Here is a 15,787-nt window from a genome sequence, read left to right on the forward strand (position 1 = left end):
AGCTGACATCTCCTTCCAGGTTCCAGCTCCTTATAAAGCTCAGTTGATTATGATCAGATTAGGAACAGCTGTGCAGCAGCACCTGTCAGTCACACCCTGAAGCAGAGGGAAAAGCACAACACACACACAAAACTGCACATAGCCAGTGTGGGTATGACACATCTGGCTCCTGTCATGAGATAGATTGGATCAAATAAGCTCTGATCATTGTCAACACAAATAAGTTGTTATATAGTATTAAAATGCCTGCGATTGTGTACAAACCTTTGACTTTCGTACTTCAAAAGCAGTTCCCTCCCAACTGTGTCTGGAAAACATCAAAAAGCAACAATTGCCACTGTGTTTGGAATGGGAAATCACAAACTGCACTTTAAATAAAAAGATGCTTTGCAATGAGCTTCTACTTGTCCCTCATTGGGATGTGACATTTATCAGGGCAGAGCAAGTGAGGTAGAAATGGAGAAAAAGCATGAACCTCAATTCAGAAAAGTGAGAGTCAGCAACCCTTAATTCAATTCAGTTCAATTCAAAAATATTTTATTAATCCCAAAGGGAAATTAAATGTTGTTGTAGCTCATTATGAGGGTTTCCTCAAAGAGCCGTTGTAGATGCTGATGGCTGTGGGCAGGAAGGATCTCCTGTAGCGCTCCGTCTTACAGCAGATCTGAAGAAGCCTCTGACTGAAGACACTCTGTTGTTGTAGGACAGTCTCATGAAGAGGATGCTCAGGGTTCTCCATAATGTTCTTCATTTTATGAAGAATCCGTCTTTCCACAATGATCCCCAGAGGTTTCAGAGGAGTCCCCAGAACAGAGCCAGCCTTCTTTATCAGCTTGAAGAGCTTTTTTAAGTCCCTGGCTCTGATGCTGCTTCCCCAGCAGATGATGGCAGAAGAGATCACACTCTCCACAACAGACTTATAGAAGATATGCAGCATCTTGCTGCAAACACCAAAGGACCTAAGCTTCCTCAAGAAGTACAGTCTGCTCTGTCCCTTCTTGTTGATGGCTTCACAGTTGCATCTCCACTCTAGTCTGTTGTCCAGGTGAACACCGAGATATTTATACTCCTCCACCACCTCCACTTCTTCTCCCATGATAGAAATAGTTTTTGACTTATTCCTGTTTCTCTTAAAATCTACAATCATCTCCTTTGTTTTAGTTACGTTCAAAATGTAAGGATTGTTTCCACACCATGCCACGAAGTGGTCCACTACTTTCTCCTCTAGGGCTGACATGATCTGGACCTGCAGCCTTATTCCGATTCAATCTCTCCAGTTGTCTCTTCACTTGACTTCTTGAGACACACAGGTGGAAGGGGGAAACAAAGGAAGCATCAGCATCTTCTGATATGGTTGAAGGCAAACATGTAGAAGCAGAAGGGTCTAGGGCTGAGGTGGAAGATAAAACAATTGAGGTGTTACTGGACAGCTGTGGATCCTGTGGGTCAAAGGAGGGTGGAATGTCTGTTTGGCTGTGAGCAGGAGAGGAGGATGTGAAGCTTGTTTCTGAATTGAACCTATTGAAGAATGTGTTTAGTTCATTGGCTCTGTCCAGACCTCCATCGGTCTGATCATCCTTCTGCTTGAAGCCTGTGATCTTCTTCATCCCTGTCCACACATCTCTGATATTGTTTTGCTGGAGCTTGCTCTCCAGCTTCTTCTTGTACCTCCTTGCTGTCTCTTATCTTGACTTTAAGTTGCTTCTGTAAACTCCTCAATAATTCTCTGTCTCCCTCTCTGAAGACTCTTTTTTTCTTGTTAAGCAGGTCCTTCAGGTCACTGGTGATCCAAGGTTTGTTATTGGGGAAGCATCTCACGGTTCTGGTGGGGATGATGTTATCCACACAGAAGTTTATATAGTCGGTTTCACACTCAGTCATGGCATTGATGTCCTCTCCATGTGGCTGGCACAGTGCGTCCCAGTCTGTACCCTCAAAGCAACCTTACAGAGCTTCTTCAGCTTCATGTGACCATTTTCTCACAGTCCTCTTTATTACAGGTTGCCTCTGAACAAGGGGCTTATATTTCGAGCAGAGAAAACAAGATTGTGATCTGATTTGCCTAGAGGAGGTCTTGCTGTAGAGATGTATGAGTCCTTGACATTTGCATAAAACAAATCCAATGTTTTGTTTTCTCTGGTAGAGCAGCTGACAAATTGTTGAAACGTTGGAAGTGTAGCAGAGAGTGAAGCATGGTTAAAATCACCAGAAATTGCCACAAAAGCATTGGGGTTTTGTGTCTGTAGCTTAGCAACAACTGAGTTGATGGCATCACATGCAGTGTTGGCAACAGCGGAAGGTGGAACGTAAACTGTTGCCAAAATAACACTGGTGAACTCTGGGTAAATAATATGGACGAAAACTTACTGCCAACAGTTCAATATCTGGACTGCAGAGACGACACTTCACAGTTACATGTCCTGGATGACACCATCTCTTGTTCACAAGTACTGCCAGTCCACCTCCTTTACATTTGATATGTTAACTGTTAAATGATAGGTTAACTGGTGACCCTGTTATTCTAAGATCTGAATGTGCGTCTATGGTTGTCTATTCTGTGTCTCAGCGTTGCCCTAGGCTACCGAACTGTCCAAGGTATCACCCCCCCTCTTGTATTAAGATGATTCAAAAGGTATAAGAGAAGAAAATCTATGTATAACTGGACGTATGGCATGATCTATGTTTGTCAGCGTGCCTGATTGGTTTCATGAAATCACTATATGTTCAGACAACTGACAGAAAAATGCTTAAATGTTTTTAGCTTTTGCCTGCAAACAAATGCAAATCAAGAGATTCAAGAGACAAGAGATTCCCTCTATTGTCTAAAGGAGTCGGCACATTAAGCCAGCTTGGTCGCTGTCAAACACATCACTGTTCCATGGTTTCTTGCTCTTTTTTGGGAAAAAAGTTAGAATCATAAAATAATAAATCAGTCAATAGAAATATGTAGTTAGTTAAGACAATCTAAGTTAAACTAAACATATATGATTATTTTTACGAATAATTACAGTGCTTTGAACAAGTATTTACCTCCTACTGATTTTTTCTGTTTTTGCTCATTTAATCGCACTTAAAACATTCACATCATCAAACACATTTTTTTTTATATTAGAATATAATAAATGAATGAACAAAAAAATAGTTTTCAAATTTGAAGAAAAAAGCTATGGGCCCTATGTAAAAATTTTTAAATTGTCTTTGTTCAATCTTACCAGCCACAGGAAGTCCTGATTTCTGCCACACTTGTAAAATCAAGAATTCCCTTACATGGAGCCATTATCCACAAATAAGGAAAACAAGGTACAGTGGAGAAGCTTTTCAGAAGAGACCAGCCTACAACAATTACTTAAGACTGCATGCACAACTCATCCACTATGTTACAAAATGACCCAGAATATCATTTAAACCCCTGCAAGAGACATTTGCTATTGTCAGTGCTCAATAAGACAACAATCAAAAAGACACTGGGCACATATCAAATCTCGGGGTTCCAAGGCCAAACCCAAACAACGCAAAGTCCCATCTCATATTTTCCAAAAAACATTTTCTTGATCCCAAAGACCTTTGGAAAAGTATTCTGTGGACTGGAGAGACAAACGTTTAACTTTTTGGACAGCGTGAGTCTTCTTCTCCAGGTTTGCTGTAACGGACTAAACCATAAATTCTGCTCTCTGCCAGAAAAACCTGAAGAAGAATGTCTGCCCATCAGTTTAAGTGGGTTATTGAGCAGGTCAGTGATCTAAAGCACACCAGCAGGTCCACCTCTAAATGGCTCTAAAAACTAACTGAAAGGTGGAATGTCCCAGTCAAAGTTGTATTGAAGTCTGATTGAGAGGTTGAGGTGACACATTGCGTTCATTCTTGAAAACCCTCCGAAGTAGTTGAATTTAAACAATTCTGCAAAGAAGAGTGGGCCAAAATTCTTCCACAGCAAAGTAAAAGACCTATTCATGTTATTGCAAAGCCTGGCACAACCACTTATAATGTTAGGGGGGGCAATTGGTTTCTCATATGGCATCAGTTTGGTTTGGATAGCTTTTTTGTCATTTCTGAGGTTATCTTTGTCTGATGTTAAAATGTATTTGATGATCTGAAACATTTAACTGCATCTAAAAAGCTAAAATGGAGAACATTTGTAAGGGAGCAGAGAGTTTTAGAGCAAAGCATGGTTGTCCTTGTCTCTGGAGCTCTTCCAGAGTTACCATAAGCTACATTTACAATGTATTTTACTAGAATTGGCTATTCTTGGGGGGAAAAACACTATAAACACATACCATATTTAAAATACAAGCTTTAAGTTGTTGGGCTGTTAAATATCTTAGAAGAAGCCTCAGGTATTTGTTCCCTATCTAATTTTTGCCTTCGGTCTGGAGGTGGTTATAGATGACATATTTATGCCTCTTTGTAGGTTTAACATAAAATTAGATCCCACATCTCTCCTTAATTTAATTGTGACAATTAAATTTCCCACTTGAGGGATGAATAAAGTCTGATCTTATTTTATCTCATCTTAATTCACATTTGAAAAATATCTATAACTAAATGAGTAGCTCAGACTATTTGGGTAGAAATCCATCCATGAATACCAATGCAACATTTTGGCTCTTTGTCTGCTTAGAAATACCCTCAGGATGGGACCCCCACCGTCTCCAGGGTAACAGGACCCAGGCTCAGGCATGTCGTGTGTTAACCTATAGTCTGGATGCCATTAATTAAACCGGTGGAGGAAGCAGCTCAGTGACTAGTTGTTTTACAAGCCCTCTTTGCAATCTCATGTGCACACAGAGACCAAGTGAAACAAATCTAACGCTATGATCTCTGAGTCATACGGCTGATGGGGCAGTGCGTAAAGGCAGCCTTGTTTTTTTTTCTGCCACGCAGCCTGGCGGAGGGCGTCAGTCAGCGCTCGTCTACGCGCTCCTTAACGCTGCAGCGTGTTTACCGGGCGAGGAGAGTTAGGGATCCCATGTGTTCCTTGCGGAGAAGGCAATCAAGATGAAGCGCTTCTGAACTGAAATTCCTTTATTCCTTTTCCTGAGGTATAAGATGAGAGTCTTTGCACTGAGGCTGGAGAGCTCGGGAAGATTTGTAAAAGCAACTTTAACCTTTCAGGCAGAGGAAATGTCCACATTTGCGAGTCCGACCATTCCCTCCTCACAGCTGACCTCGGATCAGCTCACAGTGCTCGCTGCGTGCTGTAAGTAAATCATTAAAATTCTCATTAACTATCCAGGTCAATATTTACTTTTAATAACTTAATTACTTCCAAGGACAAGAAAACATCTTGATGTTGCTTCATAGGAAGCATAATCAGATCAGGTATGTTTGTAAACTCAAGTTTTTCCATGTTTCAGATCTTGTTTCAGGTGCTGCCAGTGGGACTTTATTTTTTATATTTTACTATGACACATTGCCATATATCATTGTGTTTAATTGTTATTAAAAACAATTGTTTCAAAAAAGAAAACCTGATCAGATGCACCAATCAAGATTTTCCAGGCCGACACCAATTTCAGTTTGAATTTGAGGTGTAACATTTCTCTATCTAACGACAACAACATTTAAAGTTTAAAGAAATGTCCTGCAGGCTGTTTGACAGAGACAGTAGTTTTGAATCTGATGTAACATAAAGGAATTACTAGATTATTTTCTTTTATGCATCAAAGCACATGTGATGTTTGGTACTTCTAGATAATAAATCTATTCCTATCCAAGGAATTTAGAGGGAAACTATAAACAGAATTGTCCTTAAGGGATTAAAAAAAGGTTTTTGATTCTGATTTCGCTGCTTTGGTGGACCTGGGAAATTCTTAGAAGTATCTGGTAATATTCTGGTAAGTTTAGGGAAAGTTCTGAGAAATAACTGATGTAGCTTCCGAAAAGTACTAAATAGGTTTTCAGAAAGTAATTAGTAGATTCCATTAAACTTTCAGTAAAACTACTACAGTTTTTGGAAAACCACTGGTGAGTTACCAAAAATATCTGGTAGGTTCCAGGAAGGTTTTAGAAAAATAACTGATAAGTTCCAGAAAGTAGCCTCTAAGTTTCAGGAAATGTAACCACTTAGTTCTGAAGCTTTTAATAAACAGGCAAAGAAAAAGTAGAAGTCATTGACCTGCAGATCTCTAATCAGATCCAGTTGACGGAAAATTGGCCAAATCCAATTTATTGCGGATTGTTAGCTGCATCTCTATCTGAAAGTGTTCCAATAGTAAAATTATTTTTATTTTTGTTCTTCATTTTCAGAACTTTAATATCTAGTCCACAACGTGTTTCCATAAACAAGCAATAATTGCTGATTAAATGCTTTCCTTTCTCTGTTTGGAAAGAGTTTCTTCTCTGGTGTTCTTTTTTGTTGTCATCGTGCTGCTTTCCATTATTTACCGCAAAGATCCCCATTGCTGCAAACATTGCTGCTATCAGGACCCACATGGAGATATGGTGAGTCGTTCAGCGAGGGGAAAAAAAGCAATGGGGTAAAAACTTTCCTTTGTGCTGAGCTTTCTTTTGAAGGTGATCTGCATGTTCAGTTGTGCAGGACACGCTGACAGAGAGAAGTGTGTGTGCACCACCATTAACAAGTGTCAGATTAAGTTTTGTCTGGCTGTGGCGAAAGGACTGAATAAGCTTGATATGATCGTTGTGCAGCAATGGATTCGCCTCAGTTTTGAATTAGCTGCCCTCCAGAAATATCTCAGGGAGTCACAGTGATTCTAATGGAATTGGACAGAATTAGCACTTACCATGCATACTGATGAAACTTCACCACCAATGTAATTAAATCAGAGTAAATCGCATTTTTTGCTCTGACACTGGCACTGCATGTGAAATAACAGAAACTAATCTTTTAGATATATAAAGTGTTTCCATGTGTGTAGATGTGACACTGTCAATGACATTTTAATAGATTTGACATTTTCTGGGAGTTGTGAAGCAAGTTTAGGATATGAAACAATATTCCAAGCATTCAATATCTCAAGGATCTCTGATAAATCCCTTACCTAAACATGGAAAGATTATGGCACAACTGCAACCCTTCAATAAGAAATGATGGTTGCAGTTTGCCACAAGCCAGGTAGAGGAGACAATAATGTGGAAGAAGGTGCTCTGGTCAGATGAGACCAAAATTGACAAAACACCATAAGTGACAATACAACTAGCACTGCACTGTACCCTGAACAAACAAATCCTACTCTGATACATATAAGTGGCAACATTATGCTGAGGGGGTGCTTTTCTTCAGCAGAGACAGAGAAACGGGTCAGACTTGGTGTGAAGATGTGTGGAGCTAAATATAGGGGAATTCATTAAGAAACCTGTTAGAGGATGCAAGGTACCTTCCATCAAGACAGTAAACATACAAGCAGAGGTGCAATAGAATGTTATGGATTAAAGTATATTCATGTGTCAGAATGACCCGGTCAATGTCCAAACCTAAATCAAATTGAGAATCTGTGGCAAAGCTGAAATTTGACATTCACTATGGATTCACAATAATCTGACTGAGCTGGGGCTATTTTACATGAAATAATTTAGAAACATTTCAGTTTCTAGAAGTGCAAAGCTGGTAGTGACATACCAGAAGACCTGCAGCTGTAGTTGCAGCGATCGGTGGCCCTACAAAGTAGAGTCATGGAAGCTCAGATTTTTTTTTTGTTCATTTTGCATTTTCCTTTCCCTTTAAGTATGGCTGGTTTATCATGTAAAATCTCAAATGAAGGCTGAAGATGAAGGATTCTAATGTAAAAATGTATGAAAAATATCAACATGTATGAACTGTTTTACAAGCAGATAACAGCCTTGATTATCTGTAATATTGGTGCAGGATGAGGTTTATGGGAAGAAATATAAACAGTTTAAAGATGGTAACCCCTTACTGGTTGTCCATTCTCTAAACTTCCCTTTTCCTGACTTGGTTCTCATCTCCATTAGTCCCAGGGGTGAGGTCTGAGTGTTATCTTTGAACTGCAGGAACAAAACCACGTATCTCCCTCCTTCAACTGACAGGAAGTTTGCTTAGCTGTGGTTTGGGTTGGATTAGATGGATCTGCTGCCTAGTTTAAGGAACCAAGAGAGCCTTTATCCCAGACCAAATTTTGTCAAACTGGCCTCCAGTTACATTAATACACACAGTGCTACTTATAAAATGAGACAGGCTTCATTTACTTGCTGAAGTGTTGTCAAAAGATAATTAATGTTTATGTTTTTCTTCAAAAAATAATTCCTCTAGTTAAGATCCAGAAACAGACAATGCAAGTATTGTTTGGATTATAACTAAGAAAAATTTCAGGAAGGTTAGCGAACAAACAGAAGCTCCCTTTCATTGTGTTTGAGAGGGATATTTCAAAGGTCGCCGCTGTGATTCACTTTTGAGTGTGAGAAATGTGATAGTTTAATCTGCCCTTTGAAAATGATCAATTTAATTCTATCATACCATACCATAGCATCAAAGTTTCGAGTCAGAAGAATCTTATTGCTCCTAATGTTCAGCTTTGGTCTCATCCAAGCAACAAATATAATTCTGACATAAAGGGTTATAATGTGCACTGGAGTGTGCTTATTAATGGATACCTCCTGCAGCTAAAAGGAGAACACTGAAAAGACCTCTTGGACACTCGTGACACAGCAGTACATCACATTGTCCTCCTCACAAAGGACACTCATTTAGACGCGAGGCAATTAACTTGGTTTTCTGTCAGCCTTTTTTCTGCATCCCACCACCACATACAGTGAGACAGTGATGTGTTTTATTGTTTAATAGAGGGGGTGGGAGAAGAAGGAGGTACGGAAATCGGAGGGTGGTCGTGTTGTCGCCTTGTTGATCTAGTAATTTATGGTGCTACTAAACCATTCAGGGCCCATACAGAAGAAAGAAGGCATGAAAATTGGTCAATTGGGCTGAAGTTAGTGGATCTTTGTGTCAGGATCTGGGTTTGTGTTTGTATTTTTGTGCTTGCTACATGTGCTCATTCTCAGGTGGTGCTGGAGCTCTCAGGTGTGCTGAGTGACAGGTGCGACTTATTAAACTGATTGCCGGGAGGAGTACTTAAGCAGGAGGCTGCCAGCACTTCAATGTGAGAGTGTTTTGCCACAGTGGTACAAACTCTAGTCACACTCCTAGTTATGCTTTGTACTTCGACCTCGTTTAACTTGTGAAAGCCTAAGGTTTGTATCTGTCACTGAGTTTTCTGGACTACGTTTCTGAAAGTTACTCTGGATGATCAAGCCTGTCTTCGTTCTGAGGATTCCTATCCTGTAATCTACCTTCGTTTGGATTCGCATTAAGCTGGCAGCTTGCTGTCCTCTTCGTCTCCTGAGCCAAGCCACAAGCGTACCGTGTCCACCCTCCAACGTAAGCCACCGCACACCAAACTTGTTTACGGTAACCTGAGCAGCACCAAGTGAACTCTCTACGGAAATACCTGCTTAAGACCTGGATCCTGAATCTCATTCCCCCTGGCGACCTGACCATCATAACTCAGTAAGCTGATCTCAGTATCAAAATAACTATTTGCTCTTAGTTTAGTTTTTCCCTCCGTTACCCGTATTCATCCATTCTCTTCACTTCTCTCCTTACAGTGAGATATTTCGTCCGTTCCATTCCTGACTATATTTTCAATAAACAACCTTTATTTTACTTCCTCCTCCTGAGTGTTTTCTGTATGTGGGTCCGAGCTATTTCGAACATAATGACACTCTGGCTAATTGCAGATGCGCAAATAACAACAACATGTATTGTCTGTTAGAATACAGAGCCCCAGAGATTGAGTGATAAACCAGAACAAGGTACAGTTTTGCACAGGTAGAGATTCACATTTTTACTCGTTCTTTGCAAAATAGCTGAATCAGAATGGAGTTGGTGCATCTGTGTACAGCAAATTTCAAGTATTGCCACAGATTCTTAATTGGCTTTAGTTTTGAATTTTGACTGGGCAAGCGTAACACATGAATATGGTGGATCTAAACCTTTACAATGTAGTGCTGGTTCTATGTTTAGGGTCATGGTCAGGCTGGAAGGTAACTTATCACTGTCTCAATACTTTTGCAGCTCCATTCATTAGCTCCATTCATCCTCCTTTAAACTCTAATTAGCTTCCCTGTGCATTCTCAAGAAAAGCAACCCCCACAGCATGATGCTGACATAACCATGTTTCATGGTGTGTTCAGGGTGTTTCCTACAAACATAACATTTTGCATGTAAGCCAAAACGTTTGCATTTTGCTACCATCTGACAAGGGTACTTTTTTTTTTTTTTCTCACGTTTATCGTGTTTCTAAACTCAAGTTCTTTAATTAATGCCTTCTTGCCACTTTTCCATACAGGCTAGATTTGTTAAGGGCATGGCTAAAACTGTCCTGTCGACAGATTCACCCTCCTGAACTGTGGTTGTCTACAGCTCCACCAGAGTATTCCTGAGTGTCTTTGTTGCTTTACTACATAATACTTTCCTTGTTCAGTTTGTCAGGTTATGCAAAGGTTGTCATTATTTACAGAATTAGCCAGGGCAAGACAAGAAAGTTTATTTGAAGAGCACCTTTCATACAAAGAGCAATTCAACATGTATAGGAAAATAAGAGAACAGAGATAAAAAAAACATGTGAATCAGAAAGATGAATGAAGTATCATGTAAAAGCAAGAAAACATGGAGCATAATCACATAAAAAAAAATGTTAAGATGGAAAATCTTTAACATTAGGTGACTTCCAAATTAAGAGGTTAGAATACAAATTCCCGGCACACTATTCAGATATGCATTGGTCTATCACATAAAATCCCACTAAGCTATATTGAAGTTTTTAGTTGTGAAATCACAAAATGTGGAAAGGTTCAAGGGGTATGAATACTTGTGAAATGCACTGTATAATCTGCCTTTAAGGATGCATATTAATAACATCTTCTCAACTCACTGCTGTTTGTTTTAGGATGCTCCTCCTCAGTATTACAGCAGCAGACAGACCCTGGTTGGATATCTTTGTTTGGAGCAGACTCAGATCCCCGATGACAGCAATACCCAAGTCACCCCACTTCTAGGAACACATGTATTCTTTATAATTTACACAGAAATTGGCAAGGACGGTGATCCTTTTCTCAAGTCACTGCTTCTGGCAATAACTCAAAATAAAGTCATGAATATGTACCAACATGCAGTGTCCTCTGTGTCTTTTAGCTGACAGGTGAGCTGTTCTACGTTGGCCTGCCCTCCAGCTACAGCCTGCCCACCCTGGAGGTCCCCCTGCCGAGGCTCCCCTCCTAAGAAAGCGTCCGAAAGAAGGACCGCCAGAGGCAAATCCACATGATGATTGCTGACCGTTTTGGCCTCAATGGACCCATTGTTACTGAGGTAAGGTAAATTAATTTAAGACTTTGTTACAGCCATTGATACAGTCAGATGCTGTGACAATGAAGACCTTCATCGCTTTTTGTTGATCTGTTTTTTTTTTGTTTTTAATGGGATTTGCGGACAGTTATTACTTCTATCAAGCAAACCTGCTTAATATCTGTGGGTTAGCCACACACAAAGATAATTTTAAGTAGGTTTTATCTGTGATTGTTTCACTGGCACACAATTCTGTTGCAAGAGATTAGACTGCAGTTGGATCGGGATAAACAGGATGCACTATCGGCTCCTCTGAAGCTTGCTGGTGCATTGAGTTGGTGCTTTCAACGTTTTACCTTGTTGATCTTTTGCTGAGCTTAGGGTTCACACACTGCTTGAGCAAACAAGGTAATGAGAAAAAGCCACATCAAACATAATTAGAGGCTTCATCCATGAGGCCAAGAATGCAGCTCTGTCCTCTTCTCTGACCTTCCGTCGTTTTTCTAAATCAAACACTCCCTAATATGACACACACATGAAAGCACCCTCACACTGGCTGCTTTTTGCCCATCACAGCAATGGTCAATAAATAGCAAGTGTCCTTCCCCCCTTTTTTGGGCTCAATGTGAGAGTGAATTCAGATAGTAATGCCCGCTCATTGTCCCCCATCTGTCCTGCAGCTGGAGGCAGTATAGCATTAAAACACTTGCAGCCTTGTGCATGTGTGTGGTGTGGGTGTAAGACAAGACACAGGGTGTGGGGTTGCTCGTGTTGCCTGAGGGTCCCCGAGCAATTAAAAGATAAGAGAACTCTGTTAAAAAGCTTGAAGCTGCTTGATTTTTATCAGACAGATAATGAAAGAAGAAGAAAAATGTTCCAACCAGCTGAAGTAGGACCAGATTAATTGGTAATGTAAATACAAACATGTTAATTTTATTCTTTAAAAAAAGAGTTAAAGCCCTGCACGCTACAGAAGGTTCTCTAAGTCATTAAAAAAACCAAAAAAAACATGAGATACAGAACTTTGTAACATGACTGGGTCCAGCATTGCTTTTATGTTTAAGTTTAGTACAGCTTGATTCTGACAAACCTATGACAGTGATAGAGAAAGCTGTTATTTGTACACAATTTAATCCAAAATCAACCCCAGAGACCACACATAGACATATCAGTTACATAGCAACTCAGATGAGACCTGTGATACAGTGTTTAGTATGAAACACAAATATAGTGGATGGAAGCAGCTGAAAATCCCACTCTACTGACTCAGTTTTTTTAACTTACAAAATCTTAATTGGACTTGACTAAATATAGTCCTGTTCGATGGGCTCAAGTGTAGTAAAAAAAACAACATATGCACAGCCAAAGCTTATAACATTTGTAATGGAGCTAATTATTTTTGGACACTAATTATTGAAGGCCAACATTAGCAGTTGCTCTTAAACTGCCTTTAGTGTATATTCTCACTAATCCAGGTCATTACAGCCCCAGTGCATGAGACAAAAACAGTTGGACTTGCTGTCTTTTGTTTTTTCGAACATGTTTAAAATGTATTCTTTATTTTTGACTAACAGTTTCAGGAGTATTAACTGTTAATATGCATCCTTAAAGGCTAGTTAGTTTTGATCCACTGATCAATCAGCCAAAAACTGAACTCGATCCGTTTTCTTTTGATTGACTCTGACTGGTGGTCAGTCAGAATCAATTAAAACTCTGACAACCTCAATTCCTACTTTTTCAGGATGTGCTATTAATTTGAGTTTAAAAAAAAAAACTACTAATATAGCTGAACATAAACTTGTAACCCCTTCATTGTCTGATAAATTCAGAACCACTATGTCAAGGAACCTGCACCACAATTTTCTTTTTTGGTCAATGTTTCTCACACACAGATCTTAAAATTAAAACAAACTTACACAAATAAGATACGGGTTTTATAGAACTTTGCCGGAAAAATAGAATTGGCATCTGAACTGAATCAGCAAACAAAACCTGGACCTCAGTAAAAAAGTAAAAGCCTGATGTAGTCTTTATAATCACGTGAGTTACTGAGCCACTTGCTCATCCTGGTTGTTGTTGGGAATGTTTTTAATTACATGATCTTAACTAGCTCGAACAACATGTGAGATTTTCTAGGTCATGTTTTATGAATGGCTGTGAAACCTCATGGGGAGAAGAATTAAGGCTTTATTGTAAGTGTGAAACCTGAGGATATCCCCTCTGTTGAATGCTGTAATCCATCCGTTTATTGTGAACTGCTGTTTAGTTTTATTCTTGAGAACCAGTTTGTGTCTGAGGATAAACAGTTTGTTTTAAACCAATTATAATTGACCTGCTATACCCAATTTCTCTGCTTTACTTCGTCCACAACCAGAGCTGAAGAAGTCAATTCAAAAAGAGCTGAAATTTCTTAAAACAAAACTGAAATAAAAGTGCATTTATTTGAAAAGTAACCATTGTTCTGTTCATGGACTCAGAGTATGTTTAGGGTTTTAAAACAAATAAAAAAAATTTATTGAAAATATTAAGAAAACAAAACTTAATACAAACACACCTATGAGTGACAGTGTTCACAAATGTGTCATAAATCTGTTACTATTGGTAAAGAATGAATCTAAATTTAAGGTCCTGCAAATGAAAATAAGATTTTCTCTTTTTTTCACGTGTCCTGTTGCATATCAGGCAGACCACATGGAGAAGCTGGTTGCCTACATGTGCCAGGGCACATGTAGGCAACCAGCCTACATGTGCCAGGGCAGCTTTGCTCTACAGACAGAAGATCTGAATGGTATCCTAATTGAATGTGCTTTATTAAATCAGGGTAGCATCTGGCTCTCACGGTAGACAGGTTTCATTGATATAATGTGAACCTGTGCTTGTATGCCCTGCAACTTTCTGGATTACTTGTATGGGGTGTGTGTGTGTGTGAATGTGTGTGTGTGTGTGCTAGTGTGTCACCTGGAATTGCATAATATGTTACAATAATGAGAAGAGTGGTAACTTCACAGCACTCACACACACAGGCAGTCAGACACGAGGCACCCCACAGCGTCAAGAGCAACATTATGCCTGACATGGAGGCAGGTTAGACCGATTGGACAGCGTCAAGGGAGCCCACTGCCTGCATTGAACACCCCCACCCTCCATAACACCACAAGAGCTCTCATGGATTATTAGCTGGATTAGTAGCAAATAACAGGTGTTTAAAGGACTATAAGTAGCAGGATTGTCATTTTTGTATATATTTCATTGAAATAAATTTCTTACCTCCTTTGTATTGACTGTATGGTCATTGCATTACCGTGTGCCCCTTATGTGACATATACATGTGTCTGTATGTGTGTCTGTGATAGGTCTAACGTTAGTATGACTACAGGGGTGAATGTCCACAGGGCATTAAAATTAAAAATCTATTGACTAAAAAATTTTATCCTTAACAACAAGCTCAAGACCTATGTTCTTTGTGATCCATACAGTCTCCTCCATCGTATGAAGAGAGCATTCATCAGTTTGTGGAGCTGCCGTACAACATCCTGTCATCTAGCCTGGATGTTTCCCCTCCTCAAAGAGTTTACACCAACATAAACCCGTGTTACACCACAGATAGCCCTGTTTTATGTCCTGTTTGATGTTGAACATGTCTTGAAGCTCTGCATCAGTTTGCTGCAGAACTTTCTGATCCTGATACCTCAAACTGAGCCAAAAACGTATCCAAAGAGGAGCTGCATCCCATCTATGAGAGGCACATCTGATTACTAAAACAAAGACATTAACTTCTCTTATACCAGGCTGGAACAAAAAATAAGCATTCCTGAGCATAAACTAAGGTGGCGGGACATCTTTCGGAAGAAGGAACGCAACAAGAATGAAACCTGCCAAAAAATAGATGACCCGTATTTACTTTTTGTCGATGGCAGTGGTGTTGTTTATGTTCCACTTGTAAATATGTTTTTATTTAGTCCATTTTCAGACTTTTATTATTAGGTAAACACACATCTTATGTTTTAAATTTGTAAATCAGATATTTGTTAGTCAAACAGAGCGAGGGAGAAAAAGGGTGCTAAACATTTCTATTCATGAAGAAAATTGCATACAGTTATTTTGAGTTTTAATTAAGAGGAACGTCTTTTATTGTGTTTTGTTTTCACTTCACTGTGCGTTAATGGCTTGGTTTAATCTAGCATTTGTCCTGTACTGTATTTATTGAAGAACAATCATTTTTTGTCATGTTTCTACTCTGTAGATACACAAGGAATAAACTGTTTTATTATTTTATCGATGGACTAACATAATTTAAATGTTATCTGATTAACAGAAAATAGACAAAACTGTCAGAATGTGCAGTTTTGGAGCTGGACCATGGTGCAGAATGAAAGCCTGGAGATGAAGGGGAGATGAAGAACTTTAATAAAACATAAAAGGCAAAAAAAAAATCACAACACAGTAAGATATGAGAACATGGAGCGTGGA

General features: G+C 39.3%; 1 long non-coding RNA gene across 1 annotated transcript in view; it reads left to right on the plus strand.

The window, feature by feature from the left end:
- LOC124862357 overlaps positions 1 to 15,500 on the plus strand; it is a 19,173-nt gene extending 3,673 nt beyond the window's left edge. The window contains exons 2-3 of the long non-coding RNA XR_007036909.1: positions 11,168 to 11,341; positions 14,794 to 15,500. This is a non-coding gene — a long non-coding RNA (uncharacterized LOC124862357). The remainder of the gene's footprint in view (positions 1 to 11,167; positions 11,342 to 14,793) is intronic.
- Positions 15,501 to 15,787: the final 287 nt, after the last annotated feature.

This window comes from Girardinichthys multiradiatus, chromosome X (genome assembly GCF_021462225.1).
Source record: "Girardinichthys multiradiatus isolate DD_20200921_A chromosome X, DD_fGirMul_XY1, whole genome shotgun sequence".
Classification (NCBI taxonomy): domain Eukaryota; kingdom Metazoa; phylum Chordata; class Actinopteri; order Cyprinodontiformes; family Goodeidae; genus Girardinichthys; species Girardinichthys multiradiatus.